Genomic DNA, 19,440 nt, shown 5'->3' on the forward strand with positions numbered 1-19,440 from the left:
CTAACCCCAGTTTAAGCATCTGGATTCGCATCTGGTATCTGTGTGGAGCTGTTCTATCACACACCTGCTTGCTTGCTTCCTTCTCTCCTCTACCTCCCTTCTGACTTGCTTCCTTCTCTCCTCTATATCCCTTTCTCCCTTCTGACTTACCTTATTACACTTCTGCTCAGCTCTATTCCACTCTACTCAACGCAGATCTCCACTTTGCTCAACCCACCTCTATTAAACTCAGCTCACCTCTCACAGACTTGCTGACTAAGTAAACTCAGCTCAGTTCAATTCAGTTGTACTTAAAACAGCTTGTCTCTATTCAGTACTCAGCACCAGTTAACTCTGCTCAGTTCAATTCTTCTCGACTCAGCTTAGCTTAATTCAATTATACTTGATTCAGTTTAGCTCTCCTCAGAACTTCACCTGTGTTAGCTCAATGCTATTTAACTCAGCTCAGGTCTCAGATCCACACCTGAGCTCAGCACAGTTCACTCTACCCAACTCACTGCAAGTCACCTCAGCTTGGTTTAATATAACTGTACTCAACCCATCTCTGTTCAGCTGTACTCAATCCAGTTCCAATCAACTCTCCTCAGCTTAGCTCAACTCTGCTCACTTCAATTCAGTTTGACTGTCCTTAGATCAATTAAACTCTGCTTATCTCAGCTTAGTTCAACTCTACTCAACTGACTTTGGCTCAATTCACCTCTGCTCAGCTCCTATTCATTCAACTTTACATCGTTCAGCTTATCAGTTCAACTCAACTCACCTTGAATCGACTTTGTTCACCTTATATCAACTCTATGAAACTGAAGTTTAGTTAGTTCAGCTCTGCTCTATTCTGTTCACCTCACTGCAGTTCAATTTGACTCTGCTCAACTCAGCAATCCTCATTTCAACTCAGCTCATCTCAAATAAACTCAATGCAACTGAGGTCTTCTCGGTTCGCCTCTACCTATATTAGCTCACTGTTATTCCTCTCAGCTAGGTGCAACTGGACTCACCCAACTCATCTTCAGTCAACTCTATTCAGCCATACTTAACGCAGCTCAAGTCAACTCAGCTCATCTTGGTTTTACTTTGCAACTTCAGTAGCTGAAGCTCAGAAACCATTTCACACATAAATATGTTTTTAAATACAGTCAGGAACATAAGTATTTGGGCACTAACACAAATGTAATTTCGCCTCTGTACACTACCCATAGAAGGGCACTGCAGATCGAGACACACTTAAGTTGCATACAAATAGACTTCAGACTCGCAACCTGTCCCTACTAACTCCCAACTCAACTCAGACCTGTCAAAAATAACATGTGAGCATGTAAGCAGTGTCAAGTGTAAACAACACAGTGCAATACAGATTCACTTCATGCACTGTATGTGGCAGCATTTGTCTACAGGGATTTCAAAATCCTGGGATATAACAGAAGACTAGAGCAGTGTAAAGAATGTAGAAAACAAAAATAAAGACACTGTATCAACCACATCAAACTACATAAGATATGTGAAAACGCACCAGTCATCACCCGTCCATCTACATTAAAGGTCCAAAGAGGGGGGGGGGTTAGATCTTCATTTGGACAGACCAAACGGCACTGACCCAGGCTTACAACATGACTATGATATGTATCTGTGGCAAGTTGTGCAAGAATGCACATGGCCTTAAAGTCCATCAGGCCAGAATGAAATGCACGGAGAAGGAGAAGGAGGTGCAGCACACAGGCTCTAAGCTTGGTGAGACGCAGGAGGAGCCCGGCCAGGAGGCACCCCAAAGAGTCTTGTCCCTCCCCACACCACAGTCTCTTAATCCTAGCAGAGTAGTTCACCAACAACAACGAAGGAAGCGAGAGGGGTTAATGGTCACAGTTTAAAAGACATATGATGAACATCATTCAGGTTACTGCACAAAGAGATGCAGACTGCCGGCTCCAAATGATAACTGCCATCATCGGGGGCTATGCAGCAGAAAGATTTGGCTTTCGGCTTCACAAAACAACAGCTTCACAAAACAACTGCTAGGGGTCAAACACAGTGACCGGCTAGCATGCTCAACAGAGGAAGTTAATGCTTTCCTGCATGACACTTGGAGTGATCCAATGAGAGAACAGGAGCCCAACAGAGCCCTCATCAACCCAGGTCCACCAACAAAAACATTTGATCTGAAGGAGCCGAGCCTGAAGGAGGCTGAGGAGGTAATTAAGGCAGCATGCTCTGCCTCCTCTCCAGGACCCAGTGGTGTACCAAACATTGTGTACAAAAGCTGTCCCCAACTCCAGCATCACCTCTGGAAAATCTTGAAGGTGATATGGCGAGGGGGAGAGTTGCAGACCAGTGGAGGTGTGCGGAGGGAGTGTGGAACCCCAAAGAGGAAAACTCAAAAAGCATTGGTCAGTTTTGGTTCATCTAACTGTTGAGTATTGAAGGTAAGGTCTTTTTTAGCATTGTTTCCCAGAGACTCACAGAGTTTCTCTTTAAGAACAACATTGTTCCCTACATTGATCCCTCAGTGCAGAAGAGTGGCATCCCTGGAGTTTCTGGTTGCTTAGAGCACACTGGTGTAGTCACACAACTCATCAGAGAAGCCCAAGAGAACAGAGGCAACTTATAGGTGTTGTGGTTGGATTTGGCCAACGCGTATGGATCAAGGACCTGATCATGGATTATAACAATAACTTCAGGTTAAGGGTCACTTCTGTGGAAGTAACAGACTGGCATCAGCTGGAAAAAGGAATTATAACTTGGTGTACAATCCCAGTCATTCTCTTTGCCATGGCAATAAACATGGTAGCCAGGTCAGCTAAGGGTGGATCATCTCACTGTTACAACAACATCCTTCTAAATCAAGATCCATGGTGCTAAAAAGGGAAAAAATGGTGATACAAGTGGCTGTACAAGCTGGGGTCTAATTAACCTCAGCTGGGCCTAATGTTGAAAGACCCCAAAACAGCCAGTGACCCCAGATTACATCACTGATTATGTGTCCCAGTGCATCTAAAAGGTGTATCTTGATCATATATGCAGTCTTCTATTGCTGCTTCAATTTCGATACAATCTTCAATCAATTGACTTAGTACTGTATCTACACCCTCTTTTATTAAAAAATGTAAGCACTATCAAAAAAACTAAAATAATAATTAAAAAAACATATTATCCAGTTTATAAACTGGATTTGAATTATCTGATTGATATAAAACACTTTAAATGGCTTAACATAACAGCTTAGGCCATTTAACAACAATGTCTTTTGAAGACGACACAATGCCTATCAAATCTGTTTCTCTCTCTCTCTTTCTCTCTTATTTTTTGAGTGTAGTCACACAAAGGGTAGTCACAGCGGAGTGAATTGAGGCTAAGGGTGCAAACGGAGATGCTTTTATTATGGGTGAGCGATGCACACCAGTGGGTATTCTGGTTCACAAGCACTGCTGCTCCCAGAGTCGTGTGGTCATGGTCTGGAGGCCACTGGAGGTCAGTTCTAATGAGGGAGGAGTCACTCAGCATGCCGGGGCCACCTGCCGCTACCCAGAATGCGTACCCTGCTGAATGTTGATAAATTACCTTTAGACTGGCACCCTCCCCTTTCACTCAGAGCCACCAGGCTCCTGGATCAAAAAGCTAAATCCATTATGGAAGAGAACCCCAGGAACAAACATGTCCACTTGTCTACTCGGCTCTCACAGAGACATTTTTATATTGCTTTAGACTACTTCTCCTCAAGAGCTATTTGAGTTTGACTATGGCTAACAAATTTTTAGATGCTGTGCTGGGTTTTGGGCTTTTCCACTGTAGCAGTCACAGGGCAGTGTTGTTGAATCATAATTTATTTTAAAATGTGTTTCTCTTACAAAACAATAATACAGAGGATATGTGCCAGAATGAGTCCCGGTTGATAGGCAGCTATGTAATTATAATCTGAACACTGCCTCACTTAGTTCCCTAATTTCCAAAAGCATTTGTTATAATCATGTCTGCATGGCTAGATAATGTTTGGGTGTCATCATATCAACTGATCTGAGCCTATGATTGTGCTTTCTGAATGTGATGACAATGCATGACTATTAGATGTGATCCTGCTGAATCAAAGTGTTACAAACACTAATCCATCCATATATAAAGAGGCTAAATTACATAACTTAGTCAACCTGGTCAGGAAATCAGGGGTTTTCAAATATGTCACATAATCCAAGCAAGAGACTGCATCTAAGGAATTATAATGTATAATCATGTTAAAAGCTACTCTTGATCATGGCAACTTATAATAAATTAGTTGAAATAAATGGGTTTCTGAAACCTTCCAGTCATATATGTCTTTTCTGATTAAAACAGAGCGGAGTGCTCCTATAGTGCCTTTTAAGGTTTTAATCCAAAAGGAAAAACAACACAAAACTGCTGTAGTGTTGCTCATTGTGATTCAGCAATGCTATTATAGACTTCAAGTTTGAATGGCATGGTCTAATCCCTGGATATTTGTAATAATAAGTTTATGTGTAAGATGCCAATCTAAAATCATTCTCTAATCATTCAGGAATTTCTTAATTTGTTTTGAAATGTCCATGGACCAATAATGTTGTACAGTACCATGCACATGAAGTGGCTCTTTGAAAATAAGGGCATTAGCTACAGCCCCAGAACTACTCACAGCTATTAGAGTCAAATATGCAGCAGGAGCAAGAAGCTGTGGGACTGAGGGAGTCTCTCCTCCTGCACTGTCAAACCTGTGTTTAATAAAGGATAAGCAAAACCAAACCAAATCTCTCCAAACAAGCACCACAGTATTGAAATTCAATACCTGAATTATTCAGTCCATTCGCTCTTTTATAGCCCATTATGTTCCCTTGTCGAGCAAGACTCTGCTCAGCATCTAACATGTGGATGACAATGGTGTCCACATAATTTTCCTTGCCATTTTCCAGTTCACCCATAATCAAGAGGGCTAAAAATATTTCTTGTGACCCACAAGAGGGCTATAAAAAATAACAAATACAAAATAAAAACTAAAATGCATGTAATTGTTGTGAGAAGGCAGGACTAAAATACTTAATATTTGTACAGGATATTCACAGTGACCATACAGACCTGCTAAATAACCTAATAGCTTTAAAGAAGAACACTAAGGCTATGTTGGGCCACTTTCATGCCCAGTACACAGGAGAATGTTTAAATTAACTGCTATTTAAATAAGGTTTATTTCCAGAATATAAAAAAGCCAGAAGCAAAGAAGTCCAAAATGATCCTTCAGACAGATTGGGTCTCTTTCTCCAGCATTCATCACTGTATCACCACCCAATGTGCACCTTTTGCTAGAATTCTTCTTCACGGGACCTAAATAAAAGTATTCTTAACAAGCACAGATATTTACCATTTTACTGTCATTTGTTTGTCCTTAATGTGTAAAATAGCATTTGCTGATTTGCTGTTTTTAATTATTTCACTTTTAAATCACATCATGGTTCAGGTGACAAAACCAAAAAAACTTGAATTAACCCAAAATCCTAGACCACAGCAAGTGAAACTTAACACCAACTTCCTGCTGAGAGTCAGTCGAGCAAACAGACTCTCATTGACTCATTAGTGCAGAGTGACAGAGCCTGGTGTACGCTTGCCACACACACGCACAGGTACAATTGCATGCAGGCCTGGCACTGAGCAGGACTGTGGAGCTCCTGTGATTTATTTCAGCTGCACTCGCAGCACTGTTATTCCATCATCCATCATGGTGGGGCTTAAACTGGTAGAAGTTAACCGCATCAGTCAACTAAGCGTAAAACAGTCTCCCTCTCATAGTGTCAGTACAAACGATGTTCTTGCCAATGACTGTGGAAAATTGCAGTTTGTGTGCTGTGAATAATTACGAATCAGTGTGTTTCATAAGACAAGCTGATTTATTAGAATACAAGGGGACCTAATGCTAAATAATGCTGCTGGAGAGCATATGGGCATTTCAAGTGTTCTCTGCTGCAAGTGTCTGCATTCTCTTTCTCAAGGAAACATAGAGAAGCCATACACAGCAAGGTGGGCAGCTTGTACATCTAAAGCCTAGAGGTAAAGAAAAGAGCGGAAAGAAAATAATAAAAGAAGAGAAATCTCACCACATATTTTTCATCTTTGCAACCCTCTCTGGGCAATTTGATTGACAGGTCTGACTCCCTGTTTTTATAAGATGGTAAATAAAACTGAAGGTTTCTCCACAAATGTAAAACAAAAGCAGCTCCAAGAGTGAGAGAAAGCTCTGAAAAGCAGCAGAACCTAGATGAACTGCTACTGTGTCACTAACATTTAATCAGCCAAATCACTCTAAAACAACAAACGCGTTGAAGGTTGATCTCTCAAGAGCCCATCAGAAAAGAAACTATCACACTTTTCTCTGCACAGACTGCAGGTTTTTAATTGAAAAATAGGTAACATAAATTCATGCACCCATAAACAAAGGTTAATTTTGCAGACAGAGAACACATATACCTTTATACCTTGACAATGTGGGGTAATAAATGTAATAGCACAATGTAATATTAAAGTAATAAAAAAGTAATAAAAATAAGGTCTGATTATACTAACATTAAAATAAAAATACTTCTACATTTTGGATATTTGGTTATTGACTGCAACAACTGATAACGACCTACCATTTTGATCATTGAGAACTACCTACTATGTAAAGTATGTATGCACTGTTGTATGGCGAATACATAGTATGAAGTAGGCTATAGATGGAGCGTGGATAAACACAGATTGATGAACATAATGCAGAACCAAATTTCACAAGCAAGTTCCACCCAAAAATCACTTCCATAGCATCAACAATGTCTTGCAAGGTATGTATGGGCATGCGGATGAGAAGAACATCAGGTATGCTCAAAGTGCTCAACTGTGCTTAAAGCATGTGCCTGTCTAAAGGTCCACTTTGGCTGTGTTATGAGAGTACCAGCCCCTTGAGATATGTCATAATTCTGTTGACATGAGCACATGCAAATTAAATGAGAATTGGAAACAGAACAGCCTTCTCAAAGATTTGTCCTCAACAATATTAAATACAATAGAAAAATCTATAAAGAGTGGTCAAACATCCAACCAGAATTCTGCCAAAAGCTTGTTTTTTGGCCACCAAAAGCATCTGGTCAAAAACACACAAACAGTTGTATATTAAGTACATATCCACAGTAAACACTAAGTAAACCTATGTTAACAGCTTATGCAAGGGTAATTGGTAATTGGATATTTGTGTTTCAATTAGCAAAAAAGATTGAAAGTGTGGGTTTTACAGGTGTTTGTCCACTAATAAACACAAAGGCTAGAAAAACAGCAGCCAATTGCACACAGCATACTGAAACGACCATTCACCTGGAGGACATCAAGCACTAGGGTGTTCTCCCAGGACAGAGTTCTAATCTATATCAGGACATATAGACATAAGACCCTTTCAGATACTCCAGACATTACACGGAGTAGCTGCATGTGTGAACTCAAATGTCTAAATTAGTTGTAATGGAGACTACTCAGACCTTTTTCCTGCCAGCCCCCTAGTATAAGCCCTGGGTGGTATAGTGGGATAAAGCACTTGTGCTGTGAGGTGAAGGTTGCCCTAGTTCACTAGTGTGTGTGTGTTCACTACCACAGATGGGTTAAATGCACTGTACAGTGACAAATACGTGCACCTTTACCTTTAGTATGAAGTTTGGGTAATGTCTGAGTGAGCCTATGTGTGAATAGAGTAGGTATTTTTCCAGGCATTTACAGTGGGTGTGTTTGGACACAGCCTCCACCTCAAGAAGCCTGGATGACAATGCTATGCAGTTACACTAAAGAGCAGACTCTGGTCAATTTAAACTGATGTGTCGGTCAACATTATTTTCATATTCATTGCACTTTATTTGTGTAGCATTAGCTACTTGGCTATAAGCTATTACTAGCATGATACAGAGCACAACAGAAGTAATAGAGAGTGGCTAACAATGATAGCTGTTGGCTACTGCCAAACCAATGTCTGTCAATTCAAGAGTGTTGAGTGTTACTAAGTGCTGCTGTGTGGTTCTCCGCCCAAAAAGAAGCACAGGTAGAAGTAGACACACTCTGAAAGAGATTAGGCAATTGTTCAGGGAGATGCACAAAGATTTCAATGAGCAAGACTGACTTTGGTTGTTAGAGGAGCAGTAGGAGTATAAGGGCAGCGTACGTAGGCAGGTGCAGGTTGCAAGGCACAAGGACATGATTTCTCTACACTGTGGTCCAGTGGATGCCTGTAATTCAGCCTCAATTCTCTCACTTGGCATTCACCTCCAGGAGTCAAGACCCATACTACCCTCATGACTGGAGACCAACATTTACCAACTTTTGAAAGACTTCAAAGTGATAGCCAAGAGATTTAAAGTGACAGCAAAAAGTGAAACTGCACAGCATGTAAGCCTATGAAGGTGCTTTTAGCTTCATAAGAACTTTGTGAACATGTTTTGTTGAGAGTATACAATATCAATATCAGGACTTTTTGAACTTACATGTCATTCTAAAGATGACATGTAAGCTACAGTGCTCAGTCCTGATTTAGACGTTACCCTGCTAGGGATGGGTGATATGGACAAAAAAAATCATATCTCGATATATTTTAGCTCAATGGCAATATACAATGCAGTATTATAAGTTGTGAAAAATTATGTAAAAAAAAAACATTTTATAAACATTATATAAACACAGGAAGAAATAGTGACTGAGCAAGAGTTTATCAGCCGTTTGAAGCCTCTTTGAAGCCTCTTGCTCTACTGTTGAAATCTACCGCCTCAGTAATACCACGCCACTTCGTGCTTTTCTTTTAAAGGATAAAGGTAAAGGTGCACGTATTCGTCACTGTACAGTGTGGACTGTACAGCGAAATGTGTCCTCCGCATTTAACCCATCTGGTAGTGAACACACACTCACACGTGTTAGGGGCAGTGAGTACACACACACACACCCAGAGCGGTGGGCAGCCAACTCCAGCGCCCGGGGAGCAGAGAGGGTAAAGGGCCTTGCTCAAGGGCCCAGCTCAAAGGCACAGCGTTAGCAAAGGAGTCTTGCAATGCTGTCTGAACTGGTTTAGGGGTACTGGGACATGAATGCTTCAGCAGGTCATAGTTATAGTCAGTACATGAATCTTAATACATAGGAACCAGGTCTGTGCTCTTCTTGTTCGAGAATCATAGAATTGTGGTATTGGTACCGACTACCAGAATTCAGGTATTTTGACATCCCTATTGTGCAGTATGCAGCAAGCAGCAACAACGTAAGGCATTGCAGAGAAATCACTGGGTTTGGCAAGGCACCTCCAGCGGCCCTTCAAACCTCTAAATGCATTTTCCACCACCATACAAGCAGAGTTTAAACAGTAGTTGAAGGTGTTCTGTTTGGTAGTCAGGCGATGGTAATAGGTGAACCCTTTCAATAGCCACTTCTAGTTTTAAGGGTAAGCTGCATCACGGATGATATGGACAGGTACCTCCACACAGTCTACAGTCATGGATTTATGTGCAGATAAATGTATACAGAAAACTCTTACAATTATGATTATATTTCTTAGAGAGTTCTTTAGTAAAGAAAAAATATACAAAAAATATGTACATATGAAAAAATATACCTCACAGGGAAACAAGCAGCCATTTGTAAAACAGAAGACTTTCCAAGCACTCTTGCGTTTGACCAGGCCATGCCACATATACATGGTGTGCACAATTATTAAGCAAGTAAGTATTTTGACCATATTATCATTCTTAGTCATATTTTATAACTCCAAGTTGGATAAACTGGAATGCTTTAGCATTTAAGCACAGCAGGTGATTTGTGTCTGTGTAATGAGGGAGGGTGTGGCCTAAGGAAGTTAACACCCTATATCAACGTGTGCACAATTATTAGGCGGCTTTTTTCTTTGGGCAAAATAGACCAAAAAAGAGATTGAACTGACTCTGAAAAGTCAAAAATTACCAAAGGTCTATCAGAGGGATGCAGCACTCTTGAAATTGCTAAGATATTTGAGTGTGATCACAGAACCATCAAACTTTCTATTGCAAATAGTCAACAGGGTTGCAAGAATCGTGTTGAGAAAAAAAGACGCAAATTAACTGCCAAAGATTTGAGAAAAAGCGTAAAGCTACCAGGAACCCATTATTTTCCAGTTCTGTCATATTACAGAACTGCATCCTACCTGGAGTACCAAGACGTACAAGATGTTCAGTGCTCAGAGACATGGCCAAGGTAAGGAAGGCAAAACATTTCTTCCTCTGGTGGGACCTTTGTGCTTTCGTAATCTTTCTTTTCTCTCTTATCTCTCTCTTTTGTTTATACAGCAAATACATCCAAATACATCTAAATACGTATCAGCAGTTTTAATACTGATTCCCTGGACATTTTCTGGAGTATATATGTACAAGCATTTAACCTATGACTATATACAGATTCATCTATATCTGCCCTCCTCTCCCTGCCCCTCTCAATTCTAGCTAATTATTTCTGGATTAGCTACACTGTCAATGTGGAATTAAGTGATGTCTGATTGGTTACATGCTCTGTGCATGACAAATAAAAAATAAGTAGTAAATCATGCCTTGCCCCTGGTTATTTGATTCACCTGCAGAAAAATACTGGCTTACTGCTCACTGTCCACTGTGTGTTTCACTGGTGTGTATGTATGTGTTCACTGCACGGATGGGATAAATGCAGAAGCCAAATTTAATGTTCATGTTAATGTTTAATGTTACAGTTACTATAAAACTGAGTCTGACTTTACACTTGTGAAAAAAAGGGTTGTTCTAAAGAGCTCACTGCATTCCAGTGTGGTACTACAATAGGATGCCACCGATTGTGAAAATGTCTTCCTCCTAGATATTGCACAATCAACTGTTAATTGTATTACCAAAAAGTGGAAGTGTTTAGAAACCACAGCAACTCAGCCATTAAGTGGCAGACCACAAAACTTTACAGAGCAGGGTTGCCGAGTGCTGAGGCGCATAGTGCAAAAAAGTTGACAACGCTCTGCTGACTGCATCAGCCCAAAAACTGGCACTGGCAGCTTCGTGGTATGGGTTTCCATGGACTAGCAGCGGTATGCAAGTGTTAGATGGAGTGGAGTAAAGTAAACCGCAACTGATGCAGTTGAAATGTGTTCTGTGGAGTTAGAAATAACACTTCTCTGGCAGTCTGATGTACAATGAAGGCTTTGGTGAAAGCCAGAAGAATGTTACCTGCCTGACTGCACTGTGCCAACTGTAAAGTGGGGTGGAGGAGGGATAATACTACAGGGTTGTTTTACAGGGTTTAGCACAGGCCTCTTAGTTCCAGCAAAGGGAAATCTTAATTTTTCTCCTCTTAGTTCCAGCAAAGGGAAATGTTAATTCTTCTCCTCTTAGTTTCAACAAAGGGAAATTCTTCTCCATACCATGACATTTCGGACAACTGTATATTTCCAACATTGTGAAAACTGTTCAGGGAAGGCCCTTTTCTGTCCCAGCGTGATCCATAAAGTAGGTCCATAATAGCATGTTGGGTGAGTATTCAAACCCATCAAACACCTTTAAAGGCACACTAGAATGGAGATTGCGATCCAGGCCCTCTCATACAACATCCGTGTCTGACCTCATACATGCTCTTCTGGATGAATGGACAAAACCCAGAGACACATTTAAAAAAAAATCCATTATTGTAAAGGGGGGACCAAATCCATATTTATGCCTATGGATTTAGAATGGGATGTCATAAAAGCTCTTGTAGGTGTAATGTATAAGTGTCCAGTTACTTTTGTCAAAATAGTGTACATATTGTCCTCCATTATACACACCTGTCCAAATATCCCTCAAGTTAGTCACAATGAAAAAGCACAGATTTGTTGTCTTATTTATCTAATCACACAGCAAATACATTAATACAGAAGACATTTAGCAATAATACTCTCTCTTGCTCTCTCTTTCTCTGTTGTAAGGCATCACACCCATAGACTGGAAGTGTTGGGCAATGCTGAGTTATCTGTGCTGCAGTGGCAGCTACAGCCCTCAATACCACAATACATCCAAGGTCTCTTTCCAAAAGCTGCTGGATTGTAAAGAGAGGAGATTTATCTATCTTGTAATGTGCTGTGTATCACACAGAAAACCTTCATGAATGAGTAACTAGAACTGCCAGTGGCAATTGTGAGCAGGCACGAATTTTTTTTATAGTTTTTCACATTTTTTTAAGACCTCATAAAATTTCCAATTTCTTTTGCACATATATGCTATGTGTTCAACAACACATTATGCATATGCAACAACTTCATTTTATGAGCACGGAGCTGTGTATAGCTGTATCTGTTGGAAGTAACAACAATGGGGTTTTAGATAAGAGTAAAAAGGATGAAAATTATATTTCTATCATTCTGCTGAACTGTGGCCTGCTTGCCCCATCACTGACAGCCTGCCTTGCCTCGGGGAAAAGAAAAAGAAAAAACAAAAAGAGAAAGATTTGATTACACCTTTAAATGTAATTTTATCTGGGCAGTGGGACAATACTTTCATCACCTCCTTCTTTATTTCTGTGTGTGAAACAACTGACCAGCATTTTATCTTTCCACTCCCATATGCGCCCATATGTTTTTCTAATGCACAATTTAAGCCAAACGAGGGGAAAAGATTTTGCTTTAACTCTTATGCCATAACATAACCTGTTTGGCTAATAGAAAATTTGTTAGAGAATTTTTTTTTTTTGAAAATAATATATGCATGTAGCATATGAAAACAATAATAAGAGAAATCAAGTCACTTGGTGACATTTTATTTCTTCTAAAGCCATGAACCTAAAAACAACTAGTCATGAAAGGGAAAATGGAGAGCAAAAGACAGAGAGTGCGCATTGTAAAGGCCCTTTTAAATGATAGTCTGTTTTTCATTTTTTTTCATCTTTTTTTCTTTTCATAGGAGGGCCAGAGGCTACTAAGGAGAGAGTTTATTACTACTGCAGTCCACAACCAACAAACTCTATGGAATAATGTCTGTTAAATCCATCTAGAGGACACCAGAGATCACTTTCCTAGTAAAAAAACAAATGATAGAAGCTGGACTGGGCTTAAACTGGTAGATACCCGATCCATTAAAATATACCAGTCCAGAACACAGTGGATCACATCGGGACATCCCTAGTTGAAAGATGATTTAATGAATGGATGAATGGATCAGACACAGCAGTGAGTTTTTAAACACTATGTCCACTCACCGTCCACTCTATTATACACTTCTATCTAGTTGGTCCACCTTGTCAGGTATAAAGTCAGAGACAGAAACTCATCTGCTGCTGCATAGTTTGTGTTGGTCATCCTCCAGTCCTTCATCAGTTATCAGTGAACACAGGACACTTCCCACAGCACGCAGTTGGCTAGTCCAGTATTGAGGTGTTAAAACCCCATCAACTCTGCTTTATCTCATCTACTCATACAAGCACAAAACACATTAACATGCCGCCACCACCACGTGGTGAGAAACAGATGGACTACAGACTGTAAATATAGAGCACTGCAAAGCACTCCTATATAGTAAGTAAAGCTAATAAAACAGACATTGAGTGAAACAACAAAGGCACTAATCTAATGGCTAATCACCATACATCAGAAAAAACTATATGCTTTACATACAGGATCACTTGGTAAGAATGTGGTAATAAAACCTGTATTCATCAATCAAAGGAGCTTACGTAGTCAACCATGTATAAGGTAGTCAGATCTGGCAGAGCTGAGCTATGAGGGTTCCTGTGGAAACCTATTAGCCTCTTGATTTAATCCATCAAGTCTATGGTCAAACATTGAGGAGAACAGAGGGGCAGTCAAATGAAAAACAAGGGCTTAGGGGCATTGTCCTGTACACTTACCCACAGCTTTAGTGTGGCTTTTCTGTAATAGTGTGGAACTATTTTTGAAGAGTGAAACATATCAGTTAAGAATGTATACCACAATACATATGCATTATTTAACTGCAGCATTTTATTATTTTCAGGGAGATTATATCTTAAAGACGCTATAAAGTTTAAGCCTTTTTAAATAAAAGTTCAGTTTAGCCTCAAGACCATTTCTGAAATCATAAATGAATGGTCTCGGGCTCACGCCGGTCACAATTGGTCTTGTCTCTGTCTCAGGGTGAGGTGGGCAAGTTGTTAAGGTGGACTGTTGTTGAGACCAGTCAAGTCCAATGCATCTGCCTGAGGCAACGTTATTTAGAAAGTACACTTTTTTTTTGTTTATTTAATAAGGGTATACGAATCGAAGGGCTTCACAGCTCAACTCTCTACTTTTTCCTTTAAAGCCAGCATACACTGGACACTTTACACAATGCTGTTTAGCATCAAGCAGTGTAACATAGCAGCTATACAAGAAACCAGACCTATACTACAATAGAATATGTTGCAATGAGAGTGCTGTTAAACACCAGGTTCAATCTGACACTCATTTCTCAATTTTGGTATGAGCTAACTACCCTTTCTGAATCTTACTGTGTTCGAGAGGCAACTAAAGTTAGGTGAAGTTACAGAAATGAACAAAACCAAAACCAGGCTAGAGTCGAGAACCAGAAAGAGCACAACACAACCAGGCTAACAAAAGAGTAATCCATAATAGCTAAACAAGAGTCAACAACAAGACAGGAAAAAACATAGAAACATTTAGTATGCAATAGGCAGAGTTGGCAATACTTCACAATGAGACTGACAAACAGGTTTATATAGTCCACATTAGATTGTAAACATGAGTGTGTAGTTAGTAGTGCGGTGACAAAGATCTGGAAAACAGTCTCTGATTGGTGAGCTAGTCACCTGTCACCGTGCTTTCAGAGAGCGGAGAGAGGATTATGAAAGTAGTGATTGGACTTGACGGAGGTAGAGGGAGGACACAAAAGCGTATAAAAGCATATAGACAATATGAAAACGGATAGAATTAGTGTTGTTGGTTTATATCAGTTGACTTTATGTGGTGACTTCCGATTAAGTTTCAAAGAAGAGACACAGAATCACCATTATTGCTTACAAATTGCCTTAGTAGTCTTATAGTATAGACTATAAGACTATAATTTTAATTAATAATACTCTAGGCAATATATTTTATACAATTTCTTAGTATACAGCATATATAATGAATGTACAATAAATAACAAACTAATTGTTTACATTTTCTTACTTATTACTTTCTTATGTGATAACAAAAATCTGGTCTTATCTCTGTCTTCAAATAAAGACTAAAGAAAAACAAACAAAAAAAAATTTAAATTCACTTGAAACCATTCTGTGTGTTTCACCAAATCTCCCCCAAAAAAGTGAAATGATTTTATTCCAACTATTTTGGAAGATTTACACTGGTCTATTTATCATGAAATTGTAAAACATTTGGCTGAAACAAACAGCTTGACCAGCATGAATTCCATGTTCATCATGTTCAAGTGGTCTAAATTGCTTGATGCTGGTTTGCTGGTGCATGCCTTTTTTCCTAGCAGGGCAGTGTATTTGGGAAGATTTCATTAGCTTACAATTTATTGCGATTAATCCTATTAATACTAAAATATTACACAGAAACACACCTGCATACTCGTTTATGTATGCGATGATAACTGTAAATACTGAGCTTTCTTCAGGAGAGGTTTGTAAATTCTTACACTAACTTAAATAAAATCACAATTAATTATTTGGGTTTTTTGTATTAATCATAGTGACCAGATAAACAGCTTTACTTGTCATACTTTATAAGACTTACACAGTCCTAGTAAGTGTCATAAAAGTTGGAAGTAACATAAAACAGCTACTGATTGAATGCAGTTTTTAAGCCATGTTTTATTATTGCAGAAGATCAGCTGATTACTTAATGCCAGTAATTATATCCTTATCTGTGGCACAACATTATGTGCCCCTCATACAGCCAAATAATTATTACTAGACATTTACCTCACATAGAGAGCTGATAATCAACTCTAAATAAGCACTGAGAGCACTTGGTTAGGCTTTGCCTTGCTCCGGTGCAATTTTCATCTCATCTTGCATGACACATTGGCTGGCAGGCTTCCCTATCCCCACAGCTCATGCTCTTCATGAAATTCCAGCACCATCAGTGCCTTTTCACAATCATTACAAATATAACAGAGAAGATAAAGCCACATTGAAAGAGTTCCAGCAGCAGTGCTGTACAAATACAAAGCAATTGGTCCAATCCTTCTAGTCACATGTTGTTCTGCAAAGGGCCACAAATCCTCTTTCTATAACAGACACAGTCATGCATACATATGCACCAGAAAGCACACACGTAAGAACATACAGACAAGATCACACCAATACTTACAATCTATAAGGATTGTAAATATATACACAATAATTACAATCCTTATAATGAACTTAAGCACTGCTCTCAGCTTATGCTCAACTAAATATTACGGAAGCTGTACTGCAGCCTTTGATATATCAATACAATCATTCTTATAATACACAAACAGAATTTGTTGATAAAGAGTTTGTTGTCTTTTTCCCTGTATCAACGCTATTTAAGAATATGTTAATGAAATCTGGATCTAAAAGTATTATGCAATGCATTTAGTGATTTGACAACTGTATTTAAATTAATTATTTTGGGAAGTGGTGTTCAAATGAATATAACGGTCTGTTATATATGAATATAACAAACTTGTTTTGCTGGCCAAGGATGAGTAGTTTAAGGTTTTGTTTAGTTTGAAAAATGCTATTTTACGAGGTTATCATGGGGTCTCTATTGTGTAACTCTAGCAAACGACAATGGTGAATGGACTTTATGGCTTGTTAAAATCTTACGCCTGTTGTGAGATCAGTGAGCTGTTATTGGGGCACTGTATCTTTCAGTGGCCTGAGGGATGGAACAAACAGGCTTTAGCACCAAAGGCGAACAAGCTGTTGTTTGTTCTGCACTCCGAGAGCATATTCTCTTCGTTGTGCTGTCCTTTTGCCCCTTTCTCTCCGTTTCTGCCACTCTTTTTTCTCTTTCCTTCATTCTTCCATTTTCATACAAACCCACACTCATCATCTGCGCTACTGTCACCAAAAATTACAATTTCATTATGTGTGTTGTATACATTTTTCCCTCCTTCCATTCCATTGTCCACCTCTCATGTAGTCACTTTTCTCATATTTCTCTTCTTTGAAGTTGTTCAGCCACATCGCATTTATAATGAATTTTTAATTGACATTTTATCACCCCAGGTGATCATAAATTGATCATAAAACACTAATAGTTAAAAATAAATGACATTTATATCAATATACAGTTAGACATAGTCCATAGGGGAAGTAATGTAGGTCTTGGCTATGCCCATAAACTGTAGAATATTCTAAATAAGTATCTCAGTAAGGTCATATAATGTAATATCTGGATTTCCTTGCTTTGAACAAAAGCAATACATTGGGACAAAATTACACAGGTAAGGCATGGGGTTTGGACATACAGTGGTGCTTGACTAATCAACAGTTACCAGAAATATGTAGTTCCAATTACTGTACAAGAGGGTCACAACAGATACTGAAAGCAAATAGTCACATAATTTTGCCGCTTACAGATATGGATATATTGAATAATTTTCCTAAATAAATAAATGACCAAGTCTAATATTTTTGTTTCATTTGTTTGATTTGGTTTTACTTAACAACTTTTAGGACTTTTGTGATCTGATCAAGTTTTATGTATTCTATGAATAAATATAGACAATTGTAGAGGGTTCACAAACTTTTAAGCACCACTGTACATTTAACAGAAAGTTGGGCAGTCATTAACCTGGAGCATTAGAAAACGGATATGGTATATGAGCGGCAGAGGTTGCTACGGAATGCCACATGATTGAGTGTTCGTGTTGCAAGAATGCCATCAAGAGATTGTTAAAGTAATAAATCAAAGGGATTGCGCTAAAATCTGCAGGTGTGTAAAAGTAATTTTTGAAGGCATTTTTTGTTTGCTGTTTTTTTTAGATTTGCTTAGCTTTTGTTGACAACAGAATCTGATTGGCTCTGTGCATTAAGTGCATTAAATTCCCATGGTTATTAGAGAAAAGTTGACAGAGATGTGTTGAGTAATTTTAGAAGTGTGTCTTTTTATTTCTTTTTGCCCAAATTAAGATTACTGGACTAGCATTTTAGGAATGTCCACTCTGAAATAAGGGGGGGACATTCACCAACCTGTTGGGTTCAGAACTGGGGGGCAATACAAGGTCTGAAGTAATTTGGACTCGATAATTGTGCTGAGGCAAAGATAGCTATGGTCAATATCTAGCCTAAATGCAGCTTTGCTGTTGGGCACACAAGTTCAGCACTAAATTGGGTTTAAATCGAGTGTCCCGAGAGCACAATCTACAGTGGACTCTAATATGCAGCTCTGAACTTGGCTGTCTTGGAAGTCAGCGTTTCTCCGCCATACCAAGCTGAGCCCTTTGGTAGCGTGAGGTGGCTACTAACACTCTATTCGCACAACTGTAATCTTCATAACTGAAGTACTAAAGAGGAGTGCGTTGGAAGTTGCATCCTAAATTAGTCTCAAACGGATGCCTTTCGTCCATGAAAGTGACTAGGGCAAGTGAATGCTTCTGAATCCCTAATTTACGTGGGACTGGACAGAGACGTTGGTTTAAGAGATAAATCCCCACCAGAGCCCACCTCAATAAAAGAAAGGCGTCGTGACCATTCCTTCCTTCTCTGCCTATTCTGCTCTCTGCTGGTGTTTTACTGTAGCTACGTGTGTAATGCGTTGAAATGCATCGACAAGCGTCGGACTTGCCAGAACGCAGGCTAACCTCACGAATGCTGCAACGCGGGCTGACAGGAGCCACGGGAGATTTGCTTGAAATCTCGCCGGCTGTGGCGATGGGAGAAAAGCTCGGCTGCGCATTACCACGGGGCGGGCTAGCGTGTTTGAGCTGCGTTAAGTTTTGCTGCGCGATGTGAAGCAGACACACAGCTCAGGTTGCCGAAGGCATTTCTGTCATACCGCTCAACCCCACACATTTAGACTGCTGTCAGAGAATGATGCATAGAGAGACTCTACTGTTCATTTAGACACTCCCTCAATCTATCTCTCTCTCTCGCTCGCTCTTTCTCTCTCTCTCTACACACACGCGCGCTTTAAATGCATCATGTTATCTTAATGATCCCCCACCCCCACCCCATAAGCAAGCAGACTTCACTGCAGTGGGATATTGCTCCATTTCGACATTCTAAATACAAACTGCTGAGTAAAATTAAGACAGCAATGGCATCAAATGAATCATACCAATACAGCGAGAAAGCATAAAAGCACACACACACATATATATATATATATATATATATATATATATATATATATATATATATACCATATGATATGAATGGAAACTACATTAGAATGCTAGCTTGTGATCACATTCATTTATTTAAGGGGTACCATTCCGACTATTCAGACAGCTGCGTCTTATGACATTAGGATGAATAAAGGATAAAAAGATA

At 39.4% G+C, this 19,440-nt stretch overlaps 1 protein-coding gene across 4 annotated transcripts in view; it reads right to left on the reverse strand.

Annotated features, from left to right (window-relative positions):
* LOC140547794 (interleukin-1 receptor accessory protein-like 1-B) overlaps positions 1-19,440 on the reverse strand; it is a 327,860-nt gene that overhangs the window by 307,586 nt on the left and 834 nt on the right. The window lies entirely within an intron of this gene.

This window comes from Salminus brasiliensis, chromosome 25 (assembly GCF_030463535.1).
Source record: "Salminus brasiliensis chromosome 25, fSalBra1.hap2, whole genome shotgun sequence".
Classification (NCBI taxonomy): Eukaryota; Metazoa; Chordata; class Actinopteri; order Characiformes; family Bryconidae; genus Salminus; species Salminus brasiliensis.